The 22,225-nt window shown below is 49.6% G+C and overlaps 1 protein-coding gene across 3 annotated transcripts in view; it reads left to right on the top strand.

The window, feature by feature from the left end:
- Positions 1–459: 459 nt before the first annotated feature.
- The window catches only part of Srrm3 (serine/arginine repetitive matrix 3), a 69,972-nt gene continuing 48,206 nt past the window's right edge, over positions 460–22,225 (top strand). For 2 of the 3 annotated variants that reach the window (XR_015634136.1, XM_087579290.1), the window contains exon 1: positions 460–603. The gene's annotated coding sequence lies outside the window, so the exon portion shown is untranslated. 3 annotated transcript variants of the gene reach the window in all.

The raw sequence follows: 22,225 nt of genomic DNA, 5'->3' as shown, positions 1-22,225 counted from the left end.
TGAATTTGATAGCCAGGAGTACATGAGACCCTACCAAAAAAGAAGAAATGGAAAGAAGAGAAGAAGTGGGCAGGATTTAAAAAAATAAAAATGGATTTCTCTCCCCTGTGAGTTCTAGTTTTACACCCCTACCCAGCCTGCCTAGTCCAGCCACAAGGAAAATGTCAAGGACATCTTTGGGAGGTTTCCCCTTGCTCTCTAGCTACACCGAGGCTTCAAGGAAAGTGCTAGTAAGGACTCTAAATACCGTGGACCATGCACAATCCTACATTAATGACTGCCTTCGCTCATAGGCAGCGCTGGGAATAGACACAACCCGCCCCCTGCTGGTCCCGTATCCGCGGCATCAGGTACTCCACGCCTGCAGAGAGCGCTGTGAGCAACTGTCTCTGAGGCGCTCTAGCCACCAGGCGGGACAGGAGGCCGCCTCTATGATGGTGCGCTGTCCAGCATTTCAGCAATCGGCAGCGGCGCTTGCGGGAAGACGGGGGCGCGGGGCCGTGGGGAGGCCACAGAGGAGCCTTGCCAAGCAAAAGACTCGGGACAAACGGGACCTTAAGGCCCGGCTCCAGCATCCAGAAGACTGCAGAGGTCAGGGAGGAGGTAAGAGCCTCTGATGGGGCGAGGGGGGGTTCCCAGAGGGGCTGGGCTGGGTTGGACCTCAGGCCTCCCCAGCTGGGGGCCCAGATGTGCAGAGGACCTATGTTGAGGGGTTGATTGCTGGAGTTATTTGTCCGTGGGGTCAGGCGAGGTAGAATTAGAGATAGAGAATGCTTGTCTTTTCACCTAGAGTGACGGAGAAAGTGTGAATTCAAGGGTCAAGGGGAATACTCTCCTGGACATAAATTGACCATGGTCCAGCCCATGAGCATGCCAAACAGGCCACCATCCAGTCGCCCTTCCCCCAACTTAGGAGGAGCACCTGCTCCCCAGGGAAAGGATACCCAGATTCCAGGGACACTGTAGACACCCATCACTTGCAGAGGTGGAGAGAGCAGCCATCCACCACCCCCCAACCTGGATGCTGGGCCCCTGTCCAGCAGGGGGGTGCCTGCATAAGGGACAGTCTGGCCTTTTTCCCAGCTACCCAATTCCCTGGGGGAGGTAGGAGCTGGCGGTGAGAATTGGGTCTCTCACAAGCTGGCATTTATTCTCACACTGGGAAGAAGGGTGGAGAGTGCAGATGTGAAAATAGCCACTGGGGAGTTTGGAAGGACATTCTGCAGGAATTTTTAAGGCCCAGGGTAGGTCTAGCCTTGTGGTAGATTTCTGATAAAGCACTGTGAAAAAAAGACGCAGCCACTGGCTTGCCAGCTTCTCCCACTTTCTTTCAAGGGCTTCTGCCTGGACACTGAGGCCTCCTGCAGTTCTTGTCTCTGACAGCTGGTTCCCATAAGGACAGATCAGGGAGATCCAGAAAAAGGCCACTCATATCAGCTGTGGCACTCCAGTGTCTGTGCTCTATCCTAACCATAACTTCTCAGTCTCCCAACACCTCTCACTCACCTGCTCCTGGCATGATCACACCTGGACTGGCTTTGTATCCTGTATCCCTTGATGGGTAGCAAGGGTTCCTGAACCCATAGGCTCATCTTAAGGTCACAACCTGGGCTCACACCAAATTCTTCACCCCAAACCAGAAATAGAACTATGTTGACTAGGAAATTACTCCCGCAGAATACTAGTTTTGGGGTTCCTAAACTTTATATCCTATCCCACACTCCTGTGTGGGGTGGAGGAGAAATTCTGGAAGGATGACTAAAAGAAAGTGAATCGGGGAGTTGGGGATTTAGCTCAGTGGTAGAGCGCTTGCCTAGGAAGCGCAAGGCCCTGGGTTCGGTCCCCAGCTCCGAAAAAAAGAACCAAAAAAAAAAAAAAAAGAAAAGAAAAAAGAAAAAGAAAAAGAAAGTGAATCGGGTTTTCAGAGGTGAGTGGTGGGTGGTTTGAGAGGCACAGCCTCTTTAGTCAAAAAACAGGAAATCAGATGTAGGTTATCTGACTTCAGGTAACCCTCGGAGCCTGCCTCCTGCTGTGTAAACAGGTGGAATGTTAACAATCTCTTTTGTTGTGGAAGGTGACTGGGGCACTTGCTGAGAGAGTGGGCAGAACCTTTTGTGGTTGAACCACTGGGATAATCTATATAATGAGTGGGAAGCTATTGAAACAGTAAGGTGTTAGGCCAGCGAGAAGGCTCCGTGTGTAAAAGCACTTGCCACCAAGCCTGACAGTCTACTTTTGGCCCCTGGAGAAGAGAACCAAATCCCACAAGATGTCCTCTGACCTCCATGTGTTCAGTGTCACTCACATCTGTCCCCCCCCCTGCAAATAAATAAATGTGAACTAGCTGGGTGATGGTGGCACACACTTTTAATCCCAGCACTCGAGAGAGGCAGAGGCAGGTGGATCTCTGAGTTCAAGACCAGCCTAGTCTACAGAGTGAGTTTCAGGACACCCAAGGATACACAGAGAAACCTTGATTGATATATATATTATATATATATATATATTATATATATAATCTTATAGATATATTATATATACATATTACTTTATATAGATATATAATATATATTATACTATCATACTAAGGACACCAGGTGAATGTTAGTAAACAGATTACAAGTAACATTCCCTGCAGAAATACCCAGAGGTATTTGAAGTATGTCTTTTGATTCCCAAAGGACATCTCTGAGAACCAAGCTAGCTGAGGCTGTCACACCAGGCACCATGATTGGCTTATAGCTGCAATGGACGCAGCTAGTCCTCATCCATGCTTCCCAGGAAAGCTCTCATTGTTCCTCTTTCAGAGCTGAGAAGGGAGGATAGACTGACTTCCCCAAGGTCACGAAGCCACCTAGCTCTCTTCCTTGGACTGGACGTATACTGCTGATGCCCTGTCCTGAATCCTGCTGTCTAGGTCCAGATGAGGGTGGGGATCTTGACTGGTGATGTCAGCTTACAGGTGTGGAGTTCCAGGTATACACAGTGAGGTAGGGAGCTGACTGGGCCAAGGTCACTAGGACATTTGATGGTAGACTGTGATCTGAACTGGCGTCTGTACATCCCTGCTACAACCTGCCCCCCCATCGTTATCCCGCTTCCAGGAGAAGTCCCATCTGGTCACTATCATACCTTCACCCCACCTCCTCTTCCCAGCGGGCTCTTGCTGACCTCAGAAAGCCGGTGGCTGCCCATTCCCTTCTGAGTGCTTAACTCTCAACCCCTCACACAGCCCATGGTCACAGCAGCTGTCAGCCCTGTTGGAGTCAGCCTCCCTGTCAACCCCCATCATCTCCTCCGCCCACATATTCTTCCCTCCAAAGCCAACACCATGGCTTCCCCACTCATAGGGTGCTCACGAGGGAGGAGACGGCAGATTCGCTTTGGTTTTCTTACAAGGCTAGAGGTGGAACCCAAGTCCTGCACATGCTAAGAAAGCACTTTCCCACTGAACTACATTCCCCAGCCTCAATCTCTTCCTTTAACCTACATTTTGATGAACTATTCACATGACCGTGACCGTACACACACACACACACACACACACACACACACACACACACACACACACACACATCTCATCTTCATATGATCTGGTCAAGAGGTACTACTGTTAGCTAGGGCTGGGAGGGGTGGGAATGGGGGTGACATATACCTGTAATCCCAGCACTCAGGAGGCAGATGTAGGTGGACCTCTGAGTTCGAGGCCAGCCTGAGTTCCAGGACAGTCAGGGCTACACAGAGAAACCCTGTCTTGAAAATAGCAAACACCATCCTCCCTTTGCAGAGGATCCAAACAAAACTTAGAAGTGTGATGTGGTTTTGCCAAGGTCTCGGTTTGATCTAAGCCCACTCTCTCTGGGGGCTCAAAGTGGATTCCAGAACACTCTGCTGTCCTCAGCTCTCTGTGCTGCCCTTGGCTACCTTCTCCCAGAGCTCTGTGGACTAGCAAAAGTCAGGGGTAACAGGACAGAACAAAACAAAACAAAACAAAACAAAACAAAATAAAACAAAAACCCTGCAGGGCTAAAGATGTGAGCCCAAGGGCATTTCTGAGCCCAGCTCCAATCTGGACTTCTCATATGACCTTCAACAAGTCCCCAGTGTCCCTGTGTATAATAGAGCCTCACAAGACGACCACCCAAAGTTCCCATCAACATCAGGATTTCTAAGAGCTGTGCACTCTATAAATCTGTATGTCAAGCCAGGCCTGATGGTGAAGGTCTGTGATCCCAGTGCTTGGGAGGCTGCTGTAGGTAGATTTTGAGGTCAAGGTGAGCCTGGGCAACCGAATGAGTTCAACACCATCTTGGACAACTTCGTAAGAGCCTGTGTCACAATAAAAAGCAACCGGTCATACAGTTCAGTGGTAGATGATTTCCTTACTAAATGAACCAGGTTCAATCCCTTCTAACACACACACACACACACACACACACACACACACACACACACACACACACACACCATGTCAGGAAGTCTGTGATCCTATCAGCAGAAGTGGAAATCACCTGCAATGTTTCAAGGTTTGATTTATCGTCTGCTTGCAGATGAGATTTCAAAATCCACCAAAAGGGAAAATAATACCAGGATCCAAGATACCACAGTGAGCCAAGATTAGACATGCCTCTAGCCTGGATTTGGAGGGACCTGCTAGGATACCAAAATGTCCTCCTTATACCTACCAGAATGGTTTATCAGAGCCAGGATGGCCCCCAGCATCAGGGACACAGGACAGAGGCAACAGGAGATGCTGGCTGAGAATGGTGTGGGAGAAAAAAAAAAGAGTTTTGCAGCTGAATTCTGCTGAGGGAAGGCTGTCTTGTTAGGGCAAGCAAGGGCATGCAGGGGGGAAGCAGGGGGAGACCTGCTTGGTTTTAACCTCAGCCCAAAGAAGGGTCAGGAAGCTGGGGAGGGGGTGTTAATGAAGAGAAAGGGTGACAGGGACATACTCAGGAGCAAAAGACTCATGGAGGTGACCCTGAAGGACGGTTGTAACCTGTAAATGAGAAGTTAGATGTGAGAGGGAGTTTGGCCCTCATATGGAGAAGAAGAAGAGGTCAGGGGCTAGTGGTTCTAGATGTTTCTAATGCTGTGACCCCTTAATACAGTTCCTCATATTATGGTGACCCCCACCATAAAATTATTTTTGTTGCTACTTCATAATTATGTAATTTTGTTACATTTTGTTATGAATCACATGAATGTCTGATATGCAGATGATCTTAGGTGACCCCTGCAAAAAGGTCATTTGACACGCTAAAAGGGTTGTGACTGGCAGGTTGAGAACCACTGGGCTGGGGAGATGGCTCAGTGGTAACAGTGCCAAGCAAGGCGGTGCTCACTTATAATCCCAGTACTAGGGATTATAAGAGACTTGACAGATCTCTAGCACCCTTTGCCCAGCCTAGAACAACTGGAAGCCCCAAGAAAGGAGGTGGAGGGGGCTGGCTAGATAGTTTAGTGGATTGTGGCACTTGCCACCAAATCACCTGAGTTTGATGCCAGAGATTCCCATGGTGGAAGGAGAGAACCAAGTCCCACAAGTTGTTCTCTGACTGCCATAAATGTATTATGGCGCGCGTGCGACACACACACACACACACACACACACACACACACACACACACACACACAGAGGAGGTGGGGAAGTTAGAGAGAAAGTAAGAGGTCTAGGGTCCTTTGATAGGGAGAAATGCATTGCCAGCCATCACAGCTACAGACTGGCCCAGCCTTGTTCATCATGTGGTGACACCTGTGTTCCTGGCTCCTCCCTCTCTTCTTGGTCATGGGCATGGGAAGGCGACAGTTCCACATGCAGCCCAGCTCTCTTATCCTTGTATCATCCATAGTGGGGTTCTCTTGGGGACAGGCGATACCCACTGGACTTGCAGAAAGGCCCTTCAATGGCTATGTAGACCTTGCCTCCAGAGCAGCCCACCGACCCCCGAGGGATCCCACCATCTTAAAAGCTGCCAGCCTGCAGTGCTGTCTCCTCAGAAGGCAGCCCAGCCTCAGCCTCTGCCACCCTCCCCCTGGCCTCCTGCCCACTGCAGAGGTTGCCGTGCCAGCTGAAGCTAGCGGACAGAGCCTGGATCCCTCAGCGTCTTGCTGGGGCCTCCGAAAGCTATAAGAAGCTCCCTGATCCTGGAATGCAGACAGCTTCTTCATTTGGGGTGGGGGCGGGAGTCCCTTCCTCCCCACTATTTCCCAGAATTACCCAGGGCAGAGACAGGCAGGCAAAACCAAATTGTTTGGAATTCTTTCTTAGGCAGGGTCTCAATATGTGTCACAGGCTAGCCTAGGCTGAACTTTTGGCTATCCTCTGACAGGTATATAACATCACACCTAGCATGTGTTGAATCTTTTGACTTTAAAAATGGCCTGTTTTCAAACTGGCAAAGGTGACGTGAGTCACCAGGGAAGATAGCTCGGGAAGAACACTTGCCTAGCGTGCTCAAGGCCCTGGCTTCTATCGTCAATGCCCCCTTCTTTTTTTCTTTTCTTTTTTTTTTTTTTTCGGAGCTGGGGACCGAACCCAGGGCCTTGCGCTTGCTAGGCAAGTGCTCTACCACTGAGCTAAATCCCCAACCCAATGCCCCCTTCTTAAAAAGAAAAAAAAGAGGGAGGAGGGGGAGGAAGGAGTCAAGTGTGGTGGGGCCTCCCTTTAATCTCAGCACTTGGGAGGCAGAGGCGGGCTGGATCTCTGAGGCCAGCCTGATCTACAGAGCAAGTTCCAGGATAGCCAGGACTACACAGTAAGAACCTGACTCACAGAAACTTAAACAGATAATTAAATAAGAACACTGATATGGGGGGTTAGGGATTTAGCTCAGTGGTAGAGCGCTTGCCTAGCAAGCGCAGGGCCCTGGGTTCAGTCCTCAGCTCTGGGGGGGGGGGGGGGGGAGTGATACGCATGTCCATGTCGGCTCCTGCTTGAAATCCCCGCCCTTGAAAGGCTGAGCCAGAAGGGTTGCCGGGAGATTGAGACCAGTCTGGGCTGCATCGTGAGTTTCTGGACCATCTAAGCTACAAACTAAGACCGCGTAGGAAAGAGAGAGACACAGACACACACAGAGGGAGGGACAGAGGGTCTGGGAGAGAGGGGGATTTCGTTATACAATGTACCAAGACCAACCATGAAACCCGGAGCCAGTGAGAAGGCTCCGAGAAGAAGGGCACTTGCCACCAAGCCTGACGACTTGTTTGATCTCCAGAACCCCTGAAGGTAGAAAGAGAGAACTGGCTCCTAAAAGAACTACTGATTCGTCTGTCCTACACTGTGGCGTGCATATGTGTACACGCATGTGCATACCCGTGAGCATGCATACACAGGGACGCATGGAGTAATTATGAAATTAATTTAATTTGTTTCTGAGACAGGATTTCTTTGTGGCTGGTTGACCTGGATCACTCTGTAGACCAGGCAGGCTTTCCAGCTCAAGAGATCCCCTGCTTCTGCTTTCTGAGTGCTGGGATTAAAGCTGTGTGCTGCTACCACCACCTGGTAGCAATTTAAAAACTTTTTTTACAAGGTCAGATGTACAGCATAATGGTAGAGCCCCTGCCTAGAATCCCCCAGTAAGGGGGTGGGGGCGTGGCTCGGTGGTAGAGCACCTGCCTAGAATCCCTCAGTGAGGGGCTGGGGGCGTGGCTCAGTGGTAGAGCCCCTGCCTAGAATCCCCCAGTGAGGGGCTGAGGGTTTAGTCAAATATCTGCTAGCATGTACAAAGTCCTGAGTTCCATTTATTCCTAACACACACACACACACACACACACACACACACACACACACACACACGGAAAGAAAGCATTCTTATCACCCAAAAACAAGCACTAAGACTGTCACCTTGCAGGCTTCTTCCTACTCGCTCGTAGGTACATGAAACTAAATCACTGAAAATGGGCTGTGGGGAGAAGTCTGCATCCATTTTTTTTTTAAAACTCCAGCTTGAGCATCCTAAGATGTCTTCAGAGATTGTTCATAGCATACTATTTCCCCTATGCTGGAGTTTGAGCCCCGGCGAGAACGTATAAAGACTGGCTGTGGGTGAGGCTGCTTTCCCAGTAAGCTAACTGAAGCAGAGAAGAAAGCCTCACCCATGACCCACATGGGCACATTGGGGTCTGGGGGCTCTGTGTTTTCCTTGAAAGAGATGACTATGGGGCAGATGAGCCTGTGAGTGAGGTAGCTTTGTCAGTCAGCGCCCTGAACCAGGGGCTGCTGGCAGAGATAGCCTGAGTAGGTCACACATCCCCAGGGGAGATCACGGATCCTGCAGGACTTGAGTGGAAAGAGCTCAGAGCTACAATCAGGAGATAATCATCTCCTAGCTGGGCTCTCTTTCAGCTAGGCTCACCCTTCATCCTCAGGACCGGCTGCTAAAGTGTGGATCTGCCTCCTGGCGGACAAGGAGGAGTGATAGAGGTGGGTTTGACAGAATTCCATAAGAATAGTATCCCGGCTGGGTGGTGACACAGGCCTTTAATCCCAGCACTCAGGAGGCAGAGGCAGGAGGAGCTCTCAGAGTTCGAGGACAGCCTGGTCTGATCTCTCTGAGCTTGAGGCCAGCCTGGTCTACTCTACAGAGCTAGTTCTAGGACAGCCAGGGCTACACAGAGAGATCTTATCTCAAAAAATATAATAATATAATATATAATAATAATGTTGATAATATTATTAATATTATAAAATAGAATATATACCTGAGACAATAGTCACTATCTGGATCAATATAATTCAGACTCAGTGGGCGTCTCTTTGTTTCTGGGCATTGTGTGAGCTGTGAGGACGCGGCTGTCAATCTACCCTGACCTTCACCTTCAAGGTTCCCCAGAGCAGTCGTTACAACTACAGTTAGTTACAACTTTCTGAGGTTTGGCTAGATGGGAGCTAACTACAGAGATGTGGGCTACGGGAGGCTGCCCCGGGAAAGCTGGTGCTCCCCGTGGGCCCTGGGATTGATATAGAGGAGGAGTGATACCCAGCACAGCACGGGTAATGACATGGAGGCGTGGAAAGTTCTTGTGAACCAGGGCCAGTGGAGGAGGCAGGAGGATCTAGAGCAACGTTTCTCAATCTGCGCTGTCACAATTACATCTGGGGGCAGAGTTGAAAGACCCCTTTCACTGGGGTCACCTATGACTATTGGAAAACACAGATATTTACATTATGATTCTTTTTTATAAAGGCTTATTTATTTATCATATATAAGTACACTGTAGCTATCTTCAGACACACCAGAAGATCTCATTACAGATGGTTGTGAGCCACCATGTGGTTGCTGGGAATTGAACTCAGGACCTCTGGAAGAGCAGACAGTGCTCTTAACCACTGAGCCATCTCTCCAGCCCTACATTACGATTCTTAACAGTAGCAAAATGACAGATACAAAGTAACAACAAAAAACATTTTTATAGTTGGGGGTCACCACAGCATGAGGAAGTATTAGGAAGGTTGAGAACCCCTGACCTCGAGTGTCAGACCAGCTTTGGGATACATAATCTAGGATAGAGAGCAGGATGGAGGGACAGAGAGAGAGAGGAAAAGAGAAATATACCAGATGCCAAAGGGCTGTGGCTAAGAAGAAACTACTGTCCATCGAAGGAGAAGCCACTGTTCACCAAGTGCCAGACCAACTGAAGAGAGACCGGTCCTGAGTCCCCAGGAGACTTGACAGGGATGGTTATGCATGTGCACAAACTAGAATCTTCTAGAGAAAATGGAAGACCAGTGGGAGGGGAGAAAGCCAAGGAATAGAGTCTTCAGCCTATCCCCAGCTGGGAACATACCCCTTAGCACCCAACAAAGACTCCTGGTTAGCAGAGTAGGCTTCAGGACCAGTGGAGTAGCGGAGCCACCCCGGAAGGGGTGGAAGCTGGGACACTCGGCTGACCCTGCCGATGGTCAGTCCTGCCCCCTCCCACCCTGTCGCCACACTCCCAGTATCCTCTGCAGAACGCCTTTCTTTGTTCTTTCGGAGGATGCATGTGGGGGTGGAGGTACGTGTGTGTGTGTGTGTGTGTGTGTGTGTGTGTGTGTTCGAGTGCTTACGAGGGTGCACGAATGTGTGTGTATGAATGTGTGTATCTGTGTGTGCGTGGGGAAACGGCAGGCCTTGGCATATTTATCTGACTGTTTACTTATTAATAGACAGGGTCTCTCGCTGCCTTGCAGCTCACCAAGTACACGGGGCTGGCTGGTTGGGAAGCCCTAGGGATCTGCTTCCTAGCACTGGAATTAGAAACAGGTTTTCTTGCAGGGGCCGGGCAGTTAGGGGGAGATCAAAGGGTCTGGGGCTTGAACTCATCCTCCAGCTTGCCCGGCAAGCGCTTTGCTGACTGAGCCATCCCCTCCGTTCCTGTTGTCTGGTTTTGCTTTGTTTTTAGGTTTTTGTTTGTTTGAGGTTTTTTGTTTTTTTGTTTTTTTTTTAGATTTTTATTTTCATTTATTGTGTCCCAGTACACATGCCCCAGGGGAGATCAGAGGACAACAACTCTCAGGAGTTGGATCCCGAGGATAGGACTCAGTTACCAAGTCTGGCAGTAAGTGCCTTTACCCGATGAGCTGATTGCCAAACCTGTTTTGTTGGGGTTTTTTGTTTGCTTGTTTGTTTGTTTTTACGCTTTTGTTTATTTGTGATTTTGAAGAAAAGGTCTCCTGTATCCTACACTGGTCTTGAATTTGATACATAGCCAAGGCTGGCCTTCAATTCCCGACCGCTCTGCCTCCCACGTGCTAGGACTGCAGGTGCGAGCAAACACACTTTGCTCTCTACTACCCTTCAAGTTCTCCCTTCCTCCATTTCTCTGGAGTATCTGACAACAGATACCGTCACTTAGTGCCTTTCTTTTTCTTTTTTTGTTTTAAATAAACTTTTTTTAAAATTTATTTATGGATGAGTGTTCTGTGTGTCTGTATGGTTCATGCCAGAAGGGGACATCAGATTCCATTATAGGTGGTTGTGAGCCATCATGTGGTTGCTGGGAATTGAACTCAGGACCTCTGGAAGAACATCCAGTGCTCTTAACCGCTAAGCCATCTCCCCAGCCCAGCTTGGGAGCCTTTCTTGACTTAGAAGTTTCATAATTGTTGTCATCCTCAGTCCCATCTTGGATAAAGGAAGTTGCAGATACATGTGAGCAGTGAAGCCCTCCTCAGCAGAAAACTTGCCTAGAATCTCCCCCCGCCCCCAAACCCCACCTTTCTTGAGAGGCTGGGCATAGCTAGGTGGAAGGATGCTTGCTGGTTCAGTCTGCACCAGGGCGGGAGGCTCCAGCACCGGCACTGTAAATATAAAGTATCCTTTTTGCCTAGACTCGGTAGAGTTTCTGCAGGCCACGTGGCTTAGATGGGCGTGTCTGAGTGTGGGCCAGGGCTCGGGTCCAAGATTGGGCGGCCTGGCTGGATGACTTTAGAGACAGGGTCGCAGATGGACCTCGCAGAATCCATGCAGGTCTGCCAGAACGAAGGGCACCCCTGAAGGAGGAAGAGAACTGAAGAAAAACCGGGGCCAAGGAACTTGGGACTCAGGCAGCTTGTGGGGACTTTTGCCAGATGAGGATGTCAGGCTCCATTTTTCTCAAGCAGGAAGCATAGCACACCAAGGGACGCTCCCAGCGGGACCCACCAGACAGAACTGTCTGAAGACAGGCAAGCGGAATTCAGACAGATGGAGACAGGGAGGGCGATGATATGTTTTCAAGACATGGGTGACGTGACCGGGGGCCAATCCGGGATATCCAGATTTACCGCAGCGTGATCTGATGGTGCAGCATACCTCTGTGTTTCTAGAAGAATCTGTGATAAGACAATTCCCAGGACCCAATCTGTTTTTGTTTTTGTTTTTTGGTTTTTTTGGGGTTTTTTTTTGTTGTTGTTGTTTTTTCCAGAGCTGAGGACTGTACCCAGGGCCTTGCGCTTGCTAGGCAAGAGCTCTACCACTGAGCTAAATCCCCAACTCCAAAAAAAAAGAAGAAAAAAAAATGTAAAGGAGGGGCTGGGGATTTAGCTCAGTGGTAGAGCGCTTACCTAGGAAGCGCAAGGCCCTGGGTTCGGTCCCCAGCTCCGAAAAAAAGAACCAAAAAAAAAAAAAAATGTAAAGGAATGACTCCAACATTTAGGCAAGTGAGGTGGTAGGATGGAGAGTTCAAGACCAGCCTGCACCTTGTAGAAATAAAAATTAAAAAGCCAGGACTGTGGCTCAGCAGTAGAGCTAAGTGTGGACTGGGCCTTGGGTTTCATCCTTAGCATTATAAATACAAGTTCTCTTCTGCATGGAGTTGAGGACCAGTGTCTCATTCTTGCATATGTGAACCACTCTGCCCGAAATGCCTTTTCTCTTCCTCCTCCTCCTGCCTGCTCTTCCTCTTCCTCCTCGTCTCTTTTGTCCCCCCCTTCCTCCTCCTTCATCACTACACTCTGCTCAGGTAGCTTCTGTGAGTTGTGGCAAGTCAAACTGTCCCCTGTGGGTCCTCGAGGCTCCATCTGGCTCGGCCCCTGACACACTCTCTCTCCTCTTGGCTCCCTGTTCAGCATCTCCCGGGGACCAGGCTCCGCTGTTGCCTTCACCCATCTTTCTTATCCTCACAGCATCCTGTGAAGTGGGTATTATCTCAGCTCAGAAGTAAGACAACCACAGTGGTGGGGCTGCCCGGTCCCTGGGTTCTCAGACTTGTTGCTATTTAAGGGCAAGCCCCAGTGCCCTGTGTTATCAAAGGTCCCCACGCTGCAGAGGCTGGCATAGGGACGTTCATTCCCTCATCCTCAGAGTGGCCTGACAGTTGGTTGTTCCCATCCAGGACTGCTGTGAGGAGTCCCCATGGCCTTGGTGAAGGTGACAAGCGGTGAGGCACGTGGTCTGGGAAGGAGGAGGCAGTAGATGCAGAAGAGCTCTAGAACCTTAGAGCAGTCTCTCAGTCACAATCCCCCTTCCTGTCATGGCCTCTCTCCTACAGAAGTCTCCTCTACAGAGACTGACCCCAGGACCTTGTGCATGCAAAGCACGTGATATATACCTCCAGTAACATCCCGGATTCTCACTAAGGGATTCTGAGCAAAAGCTCTATTACTGAGCTATATCCCCCCACCTTATTTTTGCTTTTTATTTGGAAACAGTCTCACTAAGGTGCCCGGGCAGGCCTGAAGTAATTGGTCTCTGGGGATGACAGACCTATGCTAATAACCCCAGCTATACTGTCCTTCCTTTCCACCCTGGCCAGGGTCTAGGTAGAGCTCATGGCTGGTACGGAGTCTGTGCTGATAGCAAAGCAAGAAAACCGCATGGACAGGCATGCACGGGAAGGCAAGAGTAGCCATCTCTCCAGGTGTAACACCGAGAGACTCGCCCCTTCCCTCCCAGAGAACAGAGAGCCTCCTTCGTATCTCCTCTTGCCATCCCGGAGGGATCGGAGGGTTATTGTCAATGACGTTGCTAATTTACTGCTTAATTAACGATTTAGGATAATCAGATTAATTGACATTAATTGGTTACCATTTGTCAAGGACCCTGGAAAGCCATGCCTCTCAGAGTTGAAGTGAGTGCATCGGGTACTGGGCAGAGGTCTCAGGAGGGCCCCGTACTATAGCGCTGGGGCTGGGCAAGCGGCAGACAGGGCCAGCAGTAAGGGCTTCCAGGAACCAGGCTGGGTCAGAGCCTTTCTGTCTACCGTGCTGAGCTTATCAAGTGCTTTAGTTCCTCATCTTCTCCCTCGGATGCATTACGAGAAGGGTTGGGGGCTGTCAAGATGGCTCGGTGGGTAAAAGCACTAGTCACCAAGACTGATATGACCTGAGTTCAAACCCCTGGGAACCTACAGAGTGGAAAGGCAGAACTAAGTCCTTGAGGTTGTCACTTGGCAGTCACGTGTCTGCCATGGCAACTTGCTTTCCTGAATCCTAACTCAAAACAGCATGGCCTTTCTTCCTCCTCTCCAGCCCCAGCCCCAGCCCAGCCCAGCAGTTGCTGAGCTATGAGCTAGCCTGCCCTGTTGTGGTTTTTCTTTTCCCTCAAAATTATATTAAAATTGTTGTCCAGCTTCAGATGAAAGAGAACAAAAAAGATCTGACAACTGGACATAGTGGTTAGGAGGCTGAGGCAGGAGAGTCACAAGTTTGACGTGCTCCTGGGTTACACGGTTGGAGGCTAGCCTGGGCTGCACGGGGAGGCAGTGTCTCAGAGAAAGAAAAGATTCGGAAGGAATCAAGGGAGAAGGAGGGTTTGGGGGAACGGGGAACAGATCTGTTGTAACGTGCTTGCTACACCCACGTGAACCTAAATTTGATGCCCAAAGCTGGGCGTGGTAGTGCACAATTGTAATCCCAGCACTGGAGGGATAGAGGCGTGGGGGGTGGGGGATCCCTGGGGCTTACTGGCCAGCCAGCCTAGCTGAATTGATGAACTGCCGGTTTCAAAAGCCAGGATGGACGATGGCTCCTGATGCCTGGACTTGAACACTGGCCTTCACTCCAAACCTTCACCTGAACACACACACACCAAAGAAAAATATAAAAGGGACTAGCAGGAAGAGGAAATCTCTCCTTCCACCACCTACAGGGGAAGTCCTCCTGAAGAGAGACCTAATTCTAAATACGCTGTAGTATAAGTAGGTCGTCCTCTAACAACTGCTAGGGTGTGGCACACACAGTCAACTTTTCTAAAAACCAGAACAGTAAATAAAACAAAAACAAAAACAAGAAAATTGCTGGGCAGCAGTGGTGCACACCTTTAATCCCAACACTCAAGAGGCAGAGGCAGGTGGGTCTCTGAGTTCGAGGCCAGCCTGGTCTACAGAGCGAGTTCCAAGGCAGTCAGGGCTACACAGAGAAACCCTGTCTCGAAAAAACTAAAAGATAAAAACCCAGGGAAGATCATCAGGACGGGGCTGATAAGACACACAGAAGAGTAAACCCGAGAGGAGAGGGACTGGTTCGCATTATTTAGTTAATTCCAGCCCCTCGAGCCCGCAGCACATTTCAATATGTGTTGAAGAAACAACGACTTACTGTTTTAGATTACAGCACTTGAAACAACAACAGGAAAAATTACTATGAAATGCATCCTACGTTTTAAGAGAGAAAGAAAAAAAAAAGCCAACCCACTCAAAAATGTGAGTGTGAATTTGTCTTTAGAGACATTTCCCCCTAAATCAAATAGCTCCCGCATGAGAGCAGCAGAAACTGGGACTCAGGAGCCAATGCTCTTACGTCCGTGAGTTTTCTTTGAGTTTTGCCTTAATGACAACGAAGGCTTGACACTCCTCCCTCCATGTCACAAGGGCAAGGACTGCAGAAGTGTTCACTAGCCCTTGCCTGAGCCTTGAGTCTCACCTTGAGTTTCCCACTGACCCCTAAGTGTGTCCCCCCTCCCCTCTTCCGGACCTTTTCCTAGGGAGTCTCTCGTCTTTCTTCCTAAGAGACAACACTCCTCTTCGGTGCAGTGGGTGTGTGGACTTTTAGTACACCAAAGAGGCATGTAAATGTGTGGCACTTGGTGAGAGGGCAGAGTTCCCAATATAGGAGTCGCTTCCTCCTCCCCAACCCCCGCAGAAAAAGAGACTCCAAGCTTGATAACAGAGATTTTAGTGGGGAAAGGAAAAACAAGAGAGCGAATGTGGTATCTCTTTCTGTCTCTCACTCCCTTTACTGCCCAATCTTGCAGCCCCCAGGGGAGGAAGGACCAGGAGAGACTGGAGGCTGTTGCCTAGCAACGACAGGCACATCTGGATCGATGGGAAAGGCTGGCGGAGGGCGATGTTCCAGCCCCCAGCCCGACTCTCTTTGACTCTCTCTTTGATCTCAGCTGGCCCAGCGGGAACCTGAGGGGGATGCCCAGGGCAGACTGCCTGATTAGAGTCAACTCAATAAAGGGAATTTTCCATAATGAGGTTGTGTGGGCAGAGGAGGCATCTGCCTCAGACCCCACCAACACGCCCACCAGTGGGAGAGTGGGAGAACTCAGTTGACTGGCCAATACTCACCTCTCCTACCATAGCTTTCAAGTCAATGCATTACCTGCCAACTTTTATTTATTCATTTGTTCAGTGTGTGTGTGTGTGTGTGTGTGTGTGTGTGTGTGTGTGTGTGTGTGTGTGGTGTGTACGCTATCTTCAAATATATGTGTATGGCCTATGCAGGTGTGTGTGCTATGTGCAGATGTGTATGTGTGGTCTGTGCAGGTATGCTTGTAGTGTGTGCAAGTGTGCGTGCGTGGTATGTACAGGTGTGTGTGTTGTGTAGTATGTGAAGGTGTGTGTGTGTGGTTGTGTGGTGTGTGCAGATATGTGTATGTGCAGGGGTGTGTGTAGTGTGTGTAGGGGTGTGTGTGTGTGTGAAGATGTACATGTGTTCAAATATTGGTGCTTAGAGGTCACTCTTTCCTTTTTATTCAGTCCGAGGCCACAACCCACAGAATAGTGCCACACATATTTAGGGTGAATTGTCCCACCTCAATTAACTTAATCTAGAAAAATCTCTCACAGATGTGTCCAGAGGTATGTCTTCATCATGTCAAGTTGACAATAAAAACCACCCCAGTAGCCAAGGCTGGCCCCTGACGAATGGTCTTTCTGCCTCAGCCTCTATGTGCTGATATCATACATAGGTACCACCATGTTCAGCCTCCTCCTGAGTGTGACTTTTCTCCAGGGTTAAAGAGACCAATCCCACATAGACCCATGAAGGAGACTGATGATCTCAAGGAGAAGGATCTTGGCAGCCAGTTTCTGACTCATTCTTCCGTTCTTCAACCCAGTTTTCAGGGATAGCCTGGGATTTTCTTATCCTGGGGTTGAGGGATGCTGGGATGGACATGCAGGCTCCTCTGATTGTCAGTCAATGTTAGCCCCGGAGGCCAGTGTGGGTTGATCCTCACAGAGGTGACCTGGTACTGCCTGCCAATAGCCCAGCTCTTGTGGTAGTTTAGCCACGAACCCTTCTCCAATTAGGTTGAAGCTGCTCTTTGGCCCCTAACAGATTGCCCCCCAAGTCTTCCTTATGTTCCATCAGCCTTAGGAAAGATCCCCATCTAAAAGGTGACAGACTCCATGAAGGCCACAGAGAGCTCCAAGGAGAAAGAAATTGGTCACTCAAGAGAGCCCTTTGTTTCCTATGAGTGCAAAGCAGGAGCAATGACTGGCCTCTAGCTCATTGGTTTGGGTTTTGGGGTGTGTGTGTGTGTGTGTGTGTGTGTGTGTGTGTGTGTGTGTGTGCATTTGTGCACTAGCATATTGTATCCACTTTATTTTTAAAGACAGTGCCTCACTGACCCCAGCAAGCTGGGCAGAAATTACCAGGGATTACAAATGCACACTGCCTTGCCCAGTGTTTTTGTTTGTTTTATTTTGTTTTGTTTTGTTCCTCAAGATGGGGTTTCTCTGTGTAGCCCTGAATGTCCTGGAACTCACTCTGTATACTAGGCTGGCCTCAAACTCAGAGCCCCACCTCCCTCTGCCTCCCGAATGCTGGAACTAAAGGTGTGCATGACCACTGCCAGCAGCTCCATCCAGCTTTTCTTTTTAAGATTTTTAATGAAATGTATTTGTGTGTGTGTGTGTGTGTGTGTTCACGCGCGTGTGTGTGTTTACTTGTATGTGGATGCCCTTGGAGGCCAGAAGGCACTGGATACTCTGGTACTGTGGTTTCAGGTACAGGTGCTGGGACCGGAACTCTGGCCCTCAGGAAGAGCAGGAAATGCTATTAACTTCTGAGCACTACTTCAGCTCCACGACTTACCCCCAACCCCAACCCCCAACTCTCTGTGCAGCCTTGGCTGTCCTCGAACTCACTCTGTAGACCAGGCTGGCCTCGAACTCACAGACATCCACCTGCACCTGCCTCCCAAATGCTGGGTTTAAAGGCTTGTGCCACCACTGCCTGGCTCCACACCTGACTTTTCTTGTTTTTTTTTTTTCTTTTTTCTTTTTTTTTTTTCGGAGCTGGGGACCGAACCCAGGGCCTTGTGGTTGCTAGGCAAGCGCTCTACCACTGAGCTAAATCCCCAACCCCCACACCTGACTTTTAAAGAGCATACTGAGGCTTGAACCCAGGTCCTACTGCTTGCCATGAACTTCACCAACTAGGCCCATCCCCCAGCCTTTATTTACTTTAAGATAGGCTCTCACTTCTCCATGCTGGCCTTCCACTGGCTACATAGCTGAAGATGACGTTTTGTTGGTAAAAGATTATTTTACATGTATTATGTTGCATGCATGTGTACATATATGAACATGTGCACAAACACACATGTGGACACGAACAGCACAGCCTACATGTGGAGGTCAGAGGAAGAGAGTTATTTCTCTCCTTTGTACCGTGTGAGCGTTTAGGGGACCAAACTCAGGTCATCAGGCTTGGCAGCAAATGCCTTCGCCTGCTAAGTCTTCTTGACTGCCCGGTGAGAAGGACCTTGAACTTCTGATCCTCCTGCCTGCACTTCCCAAGGGCTGGGATAACAAGTGTATGTTATCACTCTGAACTTATGCAGCCTTAAGGGCAGAATCCAGGACTTTGCGTACTCTGGGCAAGTGCCGACCACCCAAGCCATATCCTACGCCTCAGTTCTGGTTTCAATCGCTGCCTACTGATTGGCTTTTATGGTGTTCGAGAGCCAGTACTGCCTGTTCTGGTCTATCCCAGAGTCTGTAAGCCGGGGGTGGGGTGCCTGCCATCCTTGGTTGCCGTTGCTAGTCTGAACTCCTGGCTTGTGGAGTTTGTCCCATACAAAGCTCTGCACAGCCAGCTCTGAACCTCAGCAGTCTACACTGAAGTCATATGGGCTGTGTGGCCCAAACTGCAATTCCTCCCTAACAAGCCCATGGCAGAGGCCCCCTTGGCTCCCGGAATCTGCCAACCAGGCTTCCCATCTGGGAATTCAAGTTGGAAAGCCTAGGATGGGAGGGGAGCTTGGCCGGAAGACAAGTCATTCCTATCTCATTCAGAGACCGGGCTGGACATCGGGGATAGGGAAGAGATGACTATGTCGTCTATGCAAATGTAAAAAGCACGCAGACTAGACGTTGGGAGCAAGGACAGCTTCCACTGAAGTCCCTGAAGATGACAGGGTGACAGTGGTGACAGACAGAGGAAGTGAGCTCCCCGCCATTACAAACACAGGCTAGCTGCATGTTATGGTCATTTGCTTATTGGGTGTGTACCATAACACAAAATGTGGCAGTCAGAGGTCAATGTGGGGGGGGGTCATTTCTCTCCCCCCACTATGTCAGTCAGGATCTGAACTTAGGTCTTCCGGCTCGGCGGTAAGCAGCTTTACCTGCTGAGCCATTGGCCCGCCCCAGGTTGGGTTTTTGCCCCCGTTGTTCACTTTGACACGAGGTCACATGCAGGTCTTGAACTCACTGTGTAGCCAAAGCTGACATTGAACTATTGATCCTCCTGCCTCCACCTCCGAGTGCTGAGCTGGTCACAGATGGCTGCCCAATGTGACAGTCCACACCAGACACTGAGGACAGGAAGACAAATGAACGCAACTGCTCTCCTTAGAGAGACCATTGACAGACTGGGTTTTGTGGCATGTCTGTAATCCTAACACACCAGAGGCTGAGACAGAAAGAAGAATCACAAGTGAAGTCCAGTATGGGAAATTAGGCATGGCGGCACACACATCTAGTGCACTTGAGAGGCAGAGGCTGGTGGAGCTCTGTAAGGTCTGAGGCTAGCCTGGTCTACATAGTGAGTTCTAGGGCAGCCAGGGTTACCTTGTGAGGCACAATCTCAAAAATAGGGCTGGAAGTATAACTTAGCTGGTCGAGTGCACAAAGCCCTGGGTTTGATCATGAGTACTGAAGACACTAGGTATGTTGACTAATGCTTGTAACCCCAGTACTCAGGAGCTAAAGTCAGAAGGATCAGGAGTTCAAAGTCATCCTTGGCTACAGGACTTCAAGGCCAGCCTGGGCTATATGAGATAACAATGAGAAATATGAGAAATAAACCTGTGGCTCAGCCAGACAGAACATATCGGAACAAGGAGAGGAGTGATAAGGTGACCCCAGAGGCACAACCCCCAGGAGGACATACTTAAGGACACCGCTGGAGGGGGCGCCCGTCCATTCTGGCCAAATGAATGGGGGAGTCAGGCATTCCAGATTCAAGGAAAATAAAGGCCAGTGTGTTCTGAGTACAGTGGGATATAGCAGGAAAGATGGGAGCTAGCCTGAGGCTGGACAGGTTGTCTGTCCAAACCCACAGGCTACCAAAACAGCCTGTGCTTTCCTCCCGGCTGTGCATGTTTGCCTTCTCTGCCTGCCTGCCTTGGGTCAGCACCTCATCCCTGTCCAATAGCATAGACTGAAGCTTCAGCGAAGGGGTCAGGCCAAGCCCTGGCCCAGGCTCTGGTGGTTGGACAAGGACTCTGGACTGAACAGGAGAGGACAAGAGAAGGGACAATGAAGCATGTTGCCAAGGCACAGAACCGAGGTACCAGCACTGCACAAGCCAAGCTGCCCATCTCTCCCCCAGGCTCCCACCTTGGCTCCAGCCCAGGTCGTCCTATTGCAAGATGCTTCCGCCAAGATTTTCCTCTGGCTCCAGCCAGGGCCCCAGGAAGCTTCAGCCACTGAATAATTGAAAGGAAGCTGTTTGGTCTCTTTTCCTCCCAGCTGCAGCAGCATCTTTTGGAGTGTTGGGTAACACACAGCAGCTCTGGCTGTTCCCCAGAGACTCCAAGGAGGCCAGGAGGAAGCTGCTGTAACCCTCTCACTGCCAGGAGACACCAGCTCCTCCCGGCTTCTAGCTCTTTTGTCCCTCACCCCCACCCCCTGGGAGCTGAGGACCGAACCCAGGGCCTTGCGCTTGCTAGGCAAGCGCTCTACCACTGAGCTAAATCCTCAACCCCCCCCCCCCCCCCGGCTTCTAGCTCTTGAAGCTTACTGTAGGGTCTCCTCCACCTCCCCCAACCCCTCTGCTATCTCTTTCTCTTCTTTCTCTTCTCCTTGTCAGGACCTCATGTAGCCCAGAGTGACCCCAAACTCCCTATGTAGCTGAGGATGGCATTGAATAGTTGATCCTATTGAATAGTTGAGTGCAGGAATTACAGGGCTGTGACAGACAGCACAATCCATTTATGTAGTACTGGGTTTTATATGTGTTGACCTACATAGATAGCAATGCGTGTGTGTGTGTTTGTGTGTGTGTGTTTGTGTGTGTGTGTATCTGTGTATCTGTGTGTGTGATTGTGTGTGTGTGTGTCTGTGTCTGTGTGTGTGCATGTGTGTTTGCATGCTTGCTTGTTTTGAGACAGAAGCAGACGACTCTACTGTAGTCCAGGCTATCCTGGAACTCACTATATAGCACAGGCTGGACTTGAACTCATGACCTTACTGCCTCAACCTCCCAGGTGCTGGGACTGTCTATCATCTGGCAAGAACAGAAATTGTACATACATCCGTTTCCTCACTCTTCCTAACCTCCTCGAGAGGAAGGATTTATATTAAGCCCTGTTTTACAGATGAAGAGGCAGGGTGATGGAGTCTCTGTGCTCTGGAGTCTAAAGCAGAAAGATCACACATCCAAACTCAGACAAACCCCATAAATACCCGTGAAGACAACTGGTGATCTCAAGGACAACCTGGGCACAGGAGACTCTGTCTCAAAGTTTTTACCTTAAAAGAGAGTTTTTGGCCATGCCTGGCTACATAGTGAGGCTCTGGAGTCACAGAGACAGAGACAGAGAGAGACAGACAGACACACAGACACAGACAGATACAGACAGACAGACACAGACACAGAAAGACAGATACAGACAGACAAACAGAAACAAAGAGACAGAGAGACAGACAGAAAGACACACAGACACAGAAAGACAGATACAGACAGACACAGATACAAAGAGACAGAGACAGAAAGACAGAGACAGACAGACAAACACACAGACACAGAAAGACAGACAGACAGATACAGAAAGACAGATACAGACAGACAGGCAAACAGAGACAAAGAGACAGACACACAGAAAGAGACAGAGACAGACACACAGAGAGAGACAGAGACAGAAAGAGACAGACACAGAGAGAAAAAGAGAGACAGATACAGAGAAAACAAAACTGAGTCACCCTGGGAACAATAATGACCCACCTCCAGAGATGTGAATCTGAGGATACATCATAGGTTGATTGACATACAAAATATAGGACACCCAATTAGATCTGAACTTCAGAGAAACCTCGAATAATTTTTAGAAGCCTGTCCCAAATATGAACTTCATGAAAT

Source organism: Rattus norvegicus, chromosome 12 (assembly GCF_021556685.1).
Source record: "Rattus norvegicus strain SHRSP/BbbUtx chromosome 12, alternate assembly SHRSP_T2T, whole genome shotgun sequence".
NCBI classification, from domain to species: Eukaryota; Metazoa; Chordata; class Mammalia; order Rodentia; family Muridae; genus Rattus; species Rattus norvegicus.
This window is presented reverse-complemented; position numbering and strand designations above follow the sequence as displayed.